At 36.0% G+C, this 14,121-nt stretch overlaps 2 long non-coding RNA genes across 2 annotated transcripts; both read left to right on the top strand.

Moving 5' to 3' along the window:
• The first annotated feature begins 1,636 nt into the window (after positions 1 to 1,636).
• On the top strand, positions 1,637 to 6,525 carry LOC143272689 (uncharacterized). Its single transcript, XR_013050306.1, has 3 exons — positions 1,637 to 2,347; positions 5,979 to 6,124; positions 6,413 to 6,525. It is a non-coding gene; the product is annotated as an uncharacterized LOC143272689 (long non-coding RNA).
• Positions 6,526 to 8,507: 1,982 nt separating this feature from the next.
• LOC143272690 (uncharacterized) lies at positions 8,508 to 12,202 on the top strand. Its single transcript, XR_013050307.1, has 3 exons — positions 8,508 to 9,242; positions 9,446 to 9,525; positions 12,094 to 12,202. It is a non-coding gene; the product is annotated as an uncharacterized LOC143272690 (long non-coding RNA).
• Positions 12,203 to 14,121: the final 1,919 nt, after the last annotated feature.

The following is a 14,121-nucleotide window of genomic DNA, read 5'->3' on the forward strand; positions in this document are numbered from 1 at the left end:
TCTTTTTCCTTGTTCTACCACTCTGTCCCTGTTCCAGCTTGAATATCCCATTCCCTTATGTTTTCATGCCCATCCCCTACCCTCCATTGCCCCTGTCACCCCCAGTTTGCTCATGGAGAGCTCATTTATTTCTCTTTCACAGGGTGATCCATGTGTCTCTCTTAGGGTCCTCCTTGTTAGCTAGCTTCTCTGGAGCTATGGGTTGTAGTCTGGTTATCCTTTGCTTTACATCTAGTATCCACTTATGAGTGAGTACATACCATGTTTGTCCTGAGTCTGGGTTACCTCGCTCAGGATGATATTTTCTAGTTCCATCCATTTGCCTGCAAATTTCATGATGTCATTGTGTTTTACTGCTGAGTAGTACTCCGTTGTGTATATGTGCCACATTTTCTTAATCCATTCTTCAGTTGACGGGCATCTAGGTTGTTTCCAGGGTCTGGCTATTACAAATAATGTTGCTATGAACATAATTGAGCATGTGTCCTTGTGGTATGATTGAGCATTCCTTGGGTATATGGCCAAGAGTGGTATAGCTGGATCTTAAGAAAGATTGATTCCCAGTTTTCTGAGAAACTGCCACACTGATTTCCAAAGTGACTGTACAAGTTTGCACTCCCAACAACAGTGGAGGAGTGTTACCCTTGCTCCTCGTCCTCTCCAACATAAGCTGTCATCAATGTTTTTGATCATAGACATTCTAACAGATCTCACCTATCTCTTAAGTTAAATTTAGGAAGCAAAACCCCAAATCACTATTGAAATACTTTCAAAAAATAAAAAAAGAGGAAAACATACTCTCTAGCACAAAAACACAATAGTTTCTGCATATGATGCCTGACTATTAGATTGACTGCACAATTCACTTTGAAGAATGCCAATATAATCCACAATTGTTTACAGACACAAATCATAAGTAAAATTTTATCAGCTTTCTTTAATTCTTTTATCTTAACAGAACTCCATATTTTTCTTTTTTAAATTTAATTTTTTTTTTTTTTTTTTTTTTTTTTTTTTTTTTTTTTTGGTTTTTCGAGACAGGGTTTCTCTGTGTAGTTTTGTGCCTTTCCTGGAGCTCACTTGGTAGCCCAGGCTGGCCTCGAACTCACAGAGATCCGCCTGGCTCTGCCTCCCGAGTGCTGGGATTAAAGGCGTGCGCCACCAACGCCCGGCTTAAATTTAATTTTTATTTATTTATTTATTTATTTATTTATTTATTTATTTATTTATTTATTTATTTATTTAATATCCAGGCTGCAGTTTCCCCTTCTGTCTCTCCTCCCAGTTCCTCCCCCCATACCCTCTGTCTGCTCCCATCCTTCCATCCACTCCTCCTTCATTTCTGTTTAGGGAAGGGCAGGTCTTTCATGGATATCAACAAAACATGGCATATCAAGTTGCAGTAAGGCTAAGCAACTCTTCATGTATTAATACTGTGCAAGGCAACCTAGTATAATGAGTAGGGTCACAAAAGCCAGTAAAAGAGTCAGAGACACCACCTGTTTTCACTGTTAGGAGTCCCACAAAGAGAACCAAGATACACACTGTAACATATATGCAAAGTACCTAGGTCAGTCCTATGCAGACAGTCTCTGTGAGCCCCTGTGAGCCAGGTTAGTTGATTCTATGGGTTTTCTTGTGGTGTCCTTGACCTTTCTTGACTCCCACAATCCTTGCTCTTCCTCTTCTGCAGGATTCCTGAACTCCATCCAATGTCTGACTGTGGGTTTACAGCTGTTTCCATCAGTTGCCAGATGATGCCTCTCTGATGACAACTGGGCTATGAACCAATCTGGCCACAGGAGATGGTCACTAAGACCTCAACATAAATCCAGATACACTAAAACTGACAGAAGAGAAAATAGGAAATAATTTCAAATGCATTGGCACAGGAGACAACCTCTTAAACAGAGCACCAATTGTACAGGCACTAATATTGACAATTAATAAAAGAGACCTCATGAAATTGAAGTTTCTGTAAGGCAAGAACACCATAAATAAGATAAAATTACAGCATATACAATGGGAAAAAGATCTTCACCAACCGCATATCTGACAGAGGACTGACTTCCAAAATATATAAATAACTCAAGAAACTAGATATTAACAAACCAAATAATCCAGTTAAAAATTGGGTACAGATCTAAACAGATAATTCTCAACAGAAGAATCTCTAATAGCTGAGAAACTTAAGCAGAAGTTCAACACCCTTAGCCATGAAGAAAATGCAATTCAAAATGACTCTGCAATTCCATCTTACACCTGTCAAAATGGCTAAGATCAAATGTACAAGTGACAGCTCATGCTTGACAGGATATAGAGCAAGGGGAGCTTTCCTTCATTGGTGGTAAGTGTGCAAACTTCTATAGCCACTTTAGAAGTCAGTGTAGCAGTTTCTCAGAAAACTGGGAATCAGTCTACCACAAGACCCAGCTATACCACTCGTGAGACTATACTCAAAGAATGCTCAGTCAAACAATAAGGACACTTGCTCAGTTATGTTCATAGCAGCTTTATTTGTAATAGCCAGAATCCTGGAAACAACCTAGATGTCCCTTAACTTAGAAATGGATTTTAAAAAATGTAGTACGTTTCCACAATGGAATATTACTCAGCTGTTAAGTATAAGAACACCAAGAAATTTTCAGGCAAATGGAGGGAACTAGAAAAAAAATCATGTTGAGTGAGACAACCCAGACAGAGAAAGATAAATATGGTATGTACTCCTTATAACTATATATTACCTGTAAAATAAAGGATAACTATGCTACAATCAACAGACCCAGAGAGACTAGATAACAAGGAGGCTTCAAGAGGAGTCACCCAGTTCTCCCTGGGAGAGGATGATAGAGATTTTGTGGGTGGACGGGAGATGGGTGGGAATGGGAACATGAGCAATCAGGTTGGGAGGATGGAGAGGGAGAGTACTGAAAGAGACTACTATAATGGGGTAAGGGGGCATTTTGAGGTCAAGTAAAAACCTGGCACAAGGGAATCACACAGGAAATTCACAAGGATGACCCCAGACTCCTAGCAACATCTGATACCTCTTATCTTTCTAATTAGTTAAGGGTCACTTAAAAAAAAAGAGTCAACTATATTAACTGTCCAGTATTGGTCACTATCTAATGATGTGGAAGACCAGTAAGAGAAAGCAGGTTATATAAGGGATAGTTTGTTTCTGTCTCTGTGTTCTTTGGCTTTTAACATCCATTTTCTTTTTTTACTCTTCTTCCCATCAGTCTATCTCAACAGAGGTCATCACCTCCCTTATAGGTTTCATTTGATCTAGTTATACAGTCAACACAAGTTACTATTTGAAAACAAGAAAACAGACCAAAAAAAAATCAACTAGCCTCTCTTCTATGAGTTGGAATTGATACTGTTTTCTATTGCTTTCATTTATAACTTCGGCAAAATTCTCAGAGGAAGAACAGTCTGCCAATAAATAAATGGAAATCAATTAAAATGCACTCATTGAAATTGCAATGGCAATGTGGAAAGAATATTCTGTATTACAAACTGAAAAATAATTGGGAAATATTTCACTTGAAATACTTGTAACAGTTTTTATTTTAATACATAAGTTTGCTGAGTGAAGAATTATTAATTGCTAAATATACTAAGGCCTTGAGGTAATCTAAGATTCTTTAAAAAATTATTTTCCATTTTGTCTAGCGGATATCTAAAATTCTTCTGCTTCTGGATATAGAACCTCATGAGATTTTCTCATGCTTAAAGAGAAAAGCCTGAAAATTTTTAAATTCCCAACTTTCATTTAAGAGTTAAAATAACACAAAAGTTAAACAAAAAGCTGGAGAAAGTCTGATGCCTGTAGAGGAGGCAAGGTGTAGGCCCATGCAAAATTTAGCTAAAATAACTGATACAGCATGGAAGTAGAGTGCAGATTGCTACAGAGAACAGACATTAAAAAGAAGAAGCACTGGATAAAATGACTGGACACCTAAGTATGAGCTCTTACTCAAGGGTTAGCCACCCAGAGTTGCAACACTTCAAAAGTGATATCAAGGGGTCTCTCTCATTCATTCAGTACTGACAAATTCAGATATGGGAACCATTTTGATTGAAAAATTTAAGTGACCATTCTTAACATATCATACATCCTAATTGAGAAAAAACGGACCCCTGCAGCAGAGAGCCAGAAAGAAAGTGAGCATAATGTAGGCACAAAGGAAGTGTTGGAAATGTATGATTTTAAAAACAGCAATGATTTAATTTGTCAGCAGACTCAACACACTGGAGAGAAAATTCAGTAATTATTAACAAAGGTGAATTAAAATTACTTAAGTTGAACCATGAAAATAAAAAATAAATACATATAAAGCACATAGCAGAGAATATGAAAACAGAGAAGAGGGAATGCGAGAAGAGACTCTCAATTGCCTGAAGAAAATTCAAAGAAAACAATCAGGACTGTGTATATATATATATATATATATATATATATATATATATATATATAACCATTGTCCCATATCTAAAAATACTGGTTGAGACACTTCTGGGTGGAAAGAGAACCATATGTCAATATTAAAACCGTAAGCATAAGGACAGATTACAGGAACAATAACTAATATGTTGTTAAAGCATTAGACACATGTTGAGTCAGTTGATTGTGATTAGAAAACAATGGATGGTGTCTAAAAACTATTATTGAACACAGACATTAGCAGAGGAAAATTAAAAGCTATGCCATGAATGCACTGTCACTATGTAAGTACGTATTGCCACATATATCCTATACCAATTTCACTGTAATATAAGGGTGGTGTGGCTAAAACCACACTGGCACTTTCATTGTTATAGTTTCAATTCTTGTTTCATGATAACCACTCAAAATATTTGTTTTATTATGTCTGTACATATGTGAATACAGTAATTAAATTCATTGATCATATAAAAGAAAAAGGTGAGTTTAGATTAACTAGGTTACATTTAGAAGCATGTTTATTCTTCCAGGAAAATAATACATTACAGAGGATATATATTTATTTCACTAAAAGTTTCAAATTGGATTTCCCATTAAAGATACCTCTGGGCTAAGTTCAGAAGAATTACATTTATGTCAAATAAAAACAAGCATGTATGTTCCACATATGTGAAGTCAACGAAACTCATTAGAAAACAAAATATCTGGCAGAAATCTCTTAGTTGTCACAAATATTTTAGTGAATAATGTCCATATGTGATCACAACTGCATGTGCTCTGACAGAAGAATTTCCTTCAAGAAGAAATCATCTTGACTTTTGTCTGCCATTTAAAAGGGGTTATCTGCTGTAGTTCGCTAGTCAAACAATTTATTTCCACCATGTATTTTCCAATGCAATATATATGTGAGTGTTATGTAAAATATGACAATGAGAAAAATAGTAATTATTTTAATTATCTCCAATTTTACATTTAAACATATTTTCCAAAACAAAATACATAGTCAAGACTGTATGATATTCCATCAGGCTTCCTTTTGATAATGCCCTGCACTCTGTCTTCAATATGGTGCTTCTAGATTGTCAGTTCTAATGCTTATGTAATACTGTCTTGCATAGTGAAATGCAGTCACTGTTTGTCTGCTTGTGAAAAGCCCTACCTGCACTGCAGACTAGACACAGCAACCTATGAATTAAACAAAATTTTATCCTCTATAAATATTAATGACACATTATATAGATTTGTGTTTTAAGTCTTATTGATAAATGTGTCTCTGATTTCTTTTGTTGCAATAATCTATAATTTCTATTTTTATTCATTTATCCTGAGAATTCAAAGTGAATTTGTCAAAAAAAAATCACTTTGGTAAAATTGTAAAGGTTTTCATCCTTTTTAGAAGTAGAATGCAGATATTGTGACTACAAAGTGAATACAAGGTCTTTGTCAATGCTCCTACTGCAATTTACCAGTCTGTGTTGATGAAGAATGTAAATGATGCCACTGATCAGTCCTGCTCTGTGCTTCCCAGAGTTTCTGGATCCTACAGGAGGAGATGTGGAAGAGACACAAAGCAACCTGAAGCCCGTTCTGTGTAGACTTCCATCTCATACGTCAGAGGAATATTTCTTAGAACCTAACAGCCTTGCACATGCTCTCACTTCTGAATAGCATCATGTGAGTCATTCAGTTCCCTTGCGTACATTTTCTACAGGACACATTCCATCATGACTAATATGTAAGAGTTAGAACTCTACTGAATGCTAGTAAAGTGTTATAACCATGGCTAAGATGAGCAGAGATCATGAGATAAGCCATTGGGCATCCTTTAAGATCATTGCTGGTAATTTCATAATGCAAAGATGTTAATTGAGGTAGGTTCCTCCACAAGAACTAGAGTCAATTAATGATGTCAGATATGCCTGTTCTGTCATGCTCTCTGACTTTTCTTTTACTCATTTTTAGCATCTACACCTGTCTACATCTACATCTGTCCTTAATTTTTATGTTTGCTTTGTTCAAGAGACCCTACCCAGGAGTTGTAAAGGTAATCTCAAAGTCTGAATTTGTAAAGTCCGAAAAAATTAACATGGATAGTTGCTGTAAGACACTGTCTAATGACAATTGGACTAGGCACCAATCTATGAGTATAGCAGCATATTGTTAGGCATCATTGCATTGACACTTTTTCCTCTAGTCATGTTTGGTTCTATCCTAGGTCTCTGGGTCATCCATACAGTCTGTGGGTCATGGTGTTCCAGGCAGTTTCTGGGGTGGGCTTACTCTCTTGGCATGTGTTTTAGGCTAGCAGATTCAGACCCACAGCAAAACATTAGGTGGAGCTTGGGTAATCCCACAGAAGAAGGGAAGAAAGGATTGTAGGAGCCAGAGGGGTCAAGGACACCACAGAATCAACTTACCTGGGCTCATAAAAGCTCACAGAGACTGAACTGACAACCAGGGAGTCTGCATGGACTGATCTAGGCATTTTGCATATACGTTACAGTTGTGTATCTCAGTCTTCTTTGTGGGACACCTAACAGTGAGAACAGGGGCTGTCTCTGTTTACTAACTTTTGGGGCTGTATTCTTCATACTGTGTTGCCTTGTCCTACCTTAATACATGGTAAGGTGCTCAATCTTATTGCAAGTTGATGTGCCAGTTTTTTTTTTTTCTATCCATGAGAGACCTGTTCTTTCCTGAACAGAAATGGGGGTAGTAGATTGGAGGGTAAGATAAGAGTTGTGTTGTGGGATGGGGACTGGAGGAGAAGAGGGAGGGGAAAGTGTGGACAGCATGTAAAATAGATAGATAGATAGATAGATAAAATGAGCAGCTGAACTTGGAAAACTTTCCATCTCTGTTACAATTTCTTTTTTTTTTCCTACAGAAAACTTCAAAGTATTTTGTAAAACATAGTTATCTGAGCACAATTTGGTAAACTTAGTCTGAGACTAATAGTGCCATCATCAAATTGCTTTAAAGTTCCCTCCCTCTCCTTCTTCCCTTTTTCTCTTCTCCCCGCCCCCCCCCAACCCCTTTCTGTACACAGTTTTACCATGTAGGCCAGGAAGGCCTCCTTGGCAATACTGTCAACCTTGGCCTGAGACAACTTCCCTTACTTCTGCTTACCTGCTCTGACCAACCATGGGGACCTGAGGAATCAAGATGATCTGTTACAATTTCTAATTCAGTTATTAATTTTTACTTCCCTCTATGCAGAACCTCCATAGGATGCTTAAAAATACCTATCTAATATTTATGACATGGTTGAAGGCAACACTTGTGTTATTCACAATATGAAATAGAATTTTTATTAGGTGCCCAGGATAACCAAAAACTGTCAAGAAATTTTGTAAAGAATTTATATCAAGATCAGAATAGAAAATAAGGGAAAGTGGGCAAGAAGTTAAAAAACAATAGTTTTGATAAGTAATCCTAGAATAGATTTTGAACTGAGGAAAACCACAATCAGTGCAGATTCAGCAACCAATTGGGACAACTAACAGCAGTAGAGCCAAAGGTCTTGTTTGTGTAGTGGCATAAGAGTGGGTATTTGACTGCATAAGGGTAGCTTTGAGGGACTTTAATGATGTTATTTTAATAAGATTATATCTATATTTAAATGAAATATATGCAAAGGTTAGTGTGAATAGGTTAAGCCATCTCCAAACTATTGCTACATACTTCTGAAAAACATTTATTGGAATTACATGAGAAATAAAATGTAAGCCACCGTTAGACACTGAAAAGCAAAAGCCTTCCCTAAAGCACAGTTGGCTGACTCTCTTGACCTTTAGTTGTGATGTAGACACAGTCCTTTATTACCTCTATCTGATACAATCTTTAATACTTAGTGATTTCTGTCTTTCTCTAGAGGAATCAAGATTATTTGAAAGTAGAACTTATGTTATAGTTAGGTGCCTAATAAACACTGAGTAAGCACATACATCTTTATGTTTTGAGAATTGTAGCTTTCACACAGAAAAAATAAATAAATTAACCTTAGTTTCTACAATGACTTATAAATCTGGAGTCTCAAATGTTTTAAAACCAAATTCTTGACTACGATTTTCCATGATATTTGGTAGATTCTAGAAGATACTACAATGACGTTTAAATAGAGCATTGAAGTGTTTTTTTTTTCCTACTAATTTGCACAGCAGTGGACTTTTTGAGATTTTTGAAAATGCTAAGAAATGTGAATAAAATAGTAGTGTTCTGGCCCTAGGAAAGCATGCCACAGAAATGTCATTATTGTCGGAGTTGCTTAGTAGGACTCTGTTTTAGCTTTTCTGTCTCTAAACTTCTTATCTCATTCTTGTTGCCTTTCTGTCATCGCTGTGTTGTGGCACATTCATATGATTTATTTGGTTATTTTTGTCAGTTCTTTTTTGCAGACAGAGTATATTATGCTCTGATATTTAGTGGGAGGTTTTTTTTTGTAATTATTGAATGGTTTATATGCTAGAAATAGCATGGTTGTGTCCAATGTGTAGAATTTTCTTAAAAGGAAAAGGGAATAGGAAAAGCAGGGGACTCTGTCCAATTCTTTGTTCACTTTACCCAAGGCAGAGTCACTTGAAGAATAAAGCAGGTGTCCCCAGGTGTTTCTGGCAGAGCTCCACCTGCTTTCCTCCTGAATGGTCTCTTTCTACCCAGAGAATTCAGACTTGATCCCTCCAGAAACAACATATCCTCTCCCTACCTGACCCCCTCAAGCTAAGGTCATTGGTCCAAAAGACACTCAAGATGGCTTTCTCTCATCAGATACATCACATCTGCATTTTAGTTGGTAAGTAAGGTGATCATTTGGCTTCACGTGTCATTGCTGTATTTCCTCACTACTTTTCAGAACTTTTATGGAGAGGAGGGATGATATTAATTTAGATATCTACCTCATTGGATCTCAGTGCAGTAAGATTTGAGAGATATCGTGAAATTATAGCTCTTGTTAATTCCTTACTGACTGATCTGTGGCTATTCTAAATTATCTAGGTGTAATGTTGAGGAAGCTGAACAGAAAGATATCAATGTGAAGTTATTTTCCTGTACCAGTGTGAAGCAAAGTTATCCAGGTACCATCCAAAACCTTTACTCATACATTGTCAGATACAGTTCTTGCTGATATACACACATAGAGGAATTATATATTTTATCAAAACAAAGATGATTGAACTATATGGGGAGAAGCTTTATGGTTAGTAACTTGTAAGAATCACCATATCAATAATACCCTGCAAACAGAGCTTTTATAAAAGATTTTTTATTTGTAATAGAGTTACATAAAAATCTGAGTTACTGAGAATTATTACAATGAACAATGTTGGGGGGAGGATATCTTTGCACCACTGTATAACATATAGTCTGTGGAGGATGGATATTGTAGATACTGGTGTTTTCCATTTGGTGACTCTTCCTTCTAAGGGAATTCCCCCACTTCTGAATATCAGGAATATAAACTGGGGATAACTGACTCTCGACTTCTTCCCAGGAGCATGGCATTTCCTTAACTTCTGTTCTAAAGGAGATTTAGAACCAGGGTGTGGGTGTTCACTTTCCCCAGTTAGAGAAAGGATCTCACCTGTTTTCCTAGAGATAATCAGGCTCTGAAAAGATCATTAGTGCTAAACGTATTTTTAAGAAGCAGAATTATAAACAAAAATGCTAATTTACTCCTTTAAAGGAGAGCACACTATACTGTGTAACATAATACTAGCATCAGCTGGCAAGTAGCTACTCCTTCTCAGTCAGTGTCTTCTTGCGGAACGAAAATACAATCAAATGTGGTTGGATGGTTTTCACACTGAACAAAGAAGCAAAACAGCAGGAATTAGATGCTAAGGGGAATATTAAGTGGATATGTGCAGAGAAGTGAGGGCCAAGACAGTCAGTCCAGCCCAAGACCTCTTTCCTGTTAAGGAACCCCAACAAAGTTTATAATTTTCATCAAAACACATTTCTTCCTGGGCGGTGGTGGCACACGCCTTTAATCCCAGCACACAGGAGGCAGAGGCAGGCAGATCTCTGTGAGTTCGAGGCCAGCCTGCTCTACAAAGTGAGTTCCAGGAAAGGCGCAAGGCGCAAAGCTACACAGAAAAATCCTGTCTTGAAAAACCAAAAAAAAAAAAAAAAAAAAAAAAAACCCAAACCAAAAAAAAAAACAAAAAAACAAAACCCACACATTTCTTACCACTTCAAAGTTCTGCTATAACCATTCACAATTACTCTTTATGATGGCCATTTCATTCTATTTATCATTTCCTGCCTTATCTTTCATTATTTACATTCTGATCACTGTCACCCGTGAGAGGTTTTGAGAAGAAGCTCTTCTCCAAGTTTACAAGTCTTATGCATCTTATCATGATGATATAAAAAGCAGCCACTTGCCAGGGGATGGGTACTTCTACAAATGGATAATCTAGTTTCCTTTATGTTGAATAATGTCAGCTTCAGTTCCCTAGATAACATTTCGTAGCTGCATCTGTGTATTTTATATAGCTTTTAGTTAGGAAGCATGATATCAAATCATAGAACACATAACTAACATACTTTGTTACTTCTTTGTGTTGAGATTTTTCATTGAATTTTTGTTATTGTTTATAAGCAGAACAGCACACCTAAATGTCACATAAGTACACATTTTGATCAAGGATGGCCACACTCAACAATTCATTAGCATTAGCGTACAATCTTATAATGTAGTTCCCTTTATGCCCAGACATTGCACTTGGCTTAGTGACATGAAGATGAAGAAGATTTAGAATGCTATTCTGAAAGTATATTGAATATATTAAATATAGATCAGAACTTGTTCTCAGGTTAAGTAAATGATCATCTATTACCCACTTCATTTCAGAGGGTTCCAGAAATGGATTGCTTTCCTTAAAAACTCTTTCCTCATGGCCAATTGATTCTTCACATCCTACCATTAAAATCTTATGACTGTACAATCACAATTTATTTAACTTACCTTGTTGGAAATGATGTGAAGCCAAAGGAAAGAGTCTAGCTAAACAGAACCCTGAGCGAATGAGCAGTATAAAAGGCCTAGGACTTGGAATCACTACTGATTATACTTTTACCCTATCTTAATCTTACATGAGCCATTTATCCAGTATGAATTTCATTTTACTGCTTCTATTACGATTCTTTGAATCAGGTGCCTATTGGTTAAAACTGGGAAGAATTTCTGATGACCGATAGGGCTTTAAGATAAGTGAACAAAAAACTCACAAGACTCCATGTTACCAACAACATAAGGCAAGGCAAGATGTCTTCTAATTTTTTCTCAATAGACACGTAGCTTTGTTATATGAAATCATGTTAAGTCCAGTGTTTGTAAATGCTTTAGAGATTGGTAAAAATTATGCAATAATATCATGATGCTTAATTTCTATTATGCCCAGACTAAACATTCTTCATGAATGTTCTGAGGCTGTTTCAGGATGAAATTAGCATTTGAGTTGCAGGACTCAGGAAATCCAGAATGTTCATTTCAGCATAGGTGGACATTATTCACTTCATTGACAAATGCAGAAGGGAGAATTTCCTTCCTTATCTTGACTCTCTGTTTAAGCAGACATATCTTATTTTTTCTCTTGCTTTCAAACTAGAACTTACATCATTAATTTTCCTGTTTGTAGGCCAACCAACTCAAAAATGAACCATGTCATCATATTTCCTATCTCCCTAGGTAGACAATAGACTCTAAGACTCCCCAGCTATCATAGTGGTAAGAGCTAATTTCTCACACTAAACTGCATTATCTATCTGGCTGTGAATCATCTTTCTATCAGTCTGTCTATCTATCTATCTATCTATCTATCTATCTATCTATCTATCTATCTATCTATCTATCTAAACTATCATCATTTATATATCATATATAGATCAATTATTATCTTTTTCTCTTTTCTATTTTTCTGAAGGATACCAGGACATATAAAAGACTATGTATTTTAGTATTTAGCTCAATATCACATCTTAAATTGTGTTAGGAAAGAATTGAAGAAAAGAAACATGTAGAAAGATAGATCTTCAATGTTTTATGAATCAGAAAGCATTTTTGCCTTACTTTGTGGAAAGGTAATCTAAGACTTAGCGCCACTAACTATCTATTCTAAAAGTCTTAAGTTATTTGATAACAGCAAAAACTATTAGCCTGATTCCTTTTTGGTCCTTGTTCTCAATATTCTGTTCTACTGTATAACACAGAGATGTTGAGAATATGTAAGGAATTACAATGATTGTCTCATATATCAGCCCTATAGTAACTGAACAATAGCTACAATTTAGGATCCAATGATCAGTGGATATTCATATTGACTCAGTTGCTTCTTAATGTATGAAAAAATTAGTGGAGGTCTACAATAGACATGAAATCTACATTATCTGCATACTGTGTGCATAGTGTTATAAATGCTCAGTCATTAAATACTCTTAAAGAAGATGTGTTAAATGGTCAACACAACTTTAAGAAACTTATTAAACTTCCTTTATGTGTACTGTGTTTGTCATTTGACTCTTCCCTCACTTGCCTCCAAATCCTCTCATTCTCCCTTCTTTCCCATTCGAACTTACAGCTTCTTTTACTTCACTTATTACTGTTAGATATACATAAAAAATTAGTATGTAAATATAACCTGATGAGTCTATTTAGTGTTGCAAACATGTATATATTTTAGTGTTGACTGGTTGGCACTGAATATCACAAAGATATTAGAGTAATCTTTCTTTTTTTCCAATTCTGGATATATCTCATACAAGTGATCTTTAGAAAAGAACATGCTTTTGTTTATTATAATTAAACCTATAAACAAACATTTTTTACTATTATATATTTATATATGACATGAGGCATATACTCTAGACCAGTGGTTCTAACCTTCCCAATGCTGTGACCTTTTAATAAAGTTCCTTATGTTTTGGTGACCTCCAACTACAAACAAAATTATTTGTGTTGTACCTCATAACTGTAATTTTGCTACTGTTATGAATCATAATATAAATATCTGTGTTTTCTGATGGCCTTAGGGTGACCCCTGTGAAAGGGTCATTTTGACTTTCCAAAGGGTCATGACCACAGGTTGAGAATCACTGCTCTAGACAGTGCTGTTGTTAAAAAAAAAAATCTCAATTGCACTGATTTTGAGTAGCAAGATCTGTTTCTAGCAGCACCTCAAACACTGTTCTACAAGCTATTGTCCACGAGCATTTGGTACCAACACACAATTGGAAATTATGATTAGTGAAAAAAATGATTTCATGAAGTCTTATATAGAAGCCTGTAGTTCAGGAAAGGAGACACATTTTTGTTTACCATCTCAGAAGGATTTATTCCTAGGGAGAAAGTAATCAATACAATTGTCACAGGTATTTACCTTTGAGAGATTAACTATATTTACATGACGCCGTAATGGATGACAATGTAATAGATAAGAAAGTGCTCTCTTCCCAGTAAGTAGCTTTAAAGATAATATAGAATCCAAAGGCCACCTGCCTCTGCACATTCACCTCCAAACATTCTCCCGAGGAATTCATTTTGCTCATTTTACTTCAAACTCCGTAAAGCCAATCTCAGAATGTAACATTTCCACACAGGGGTTAAATTGTTAATGCTTTACTTTCACTTCCTTAAATCTTTTTTAATCAAACTTTGCCTTTTCTCTCCC

This window comes from Peromyscus maniculatus, chromosome 4 (genome assembly GCF_049852395.1).
Source record: "Peromyscus maniculatus bairdii isolate BWxNUB_F1_BW_parent chromosome 4, HU_Pman_BW_mat_3.1, whole genome shotgun sequence".
NCBI classification, from domain to species: Eukaryota; Metazoa; Chordata; class Mammalia; order Rodentia; family Cricetidae; genus Peromyscus; species Peromyscus maniculatus.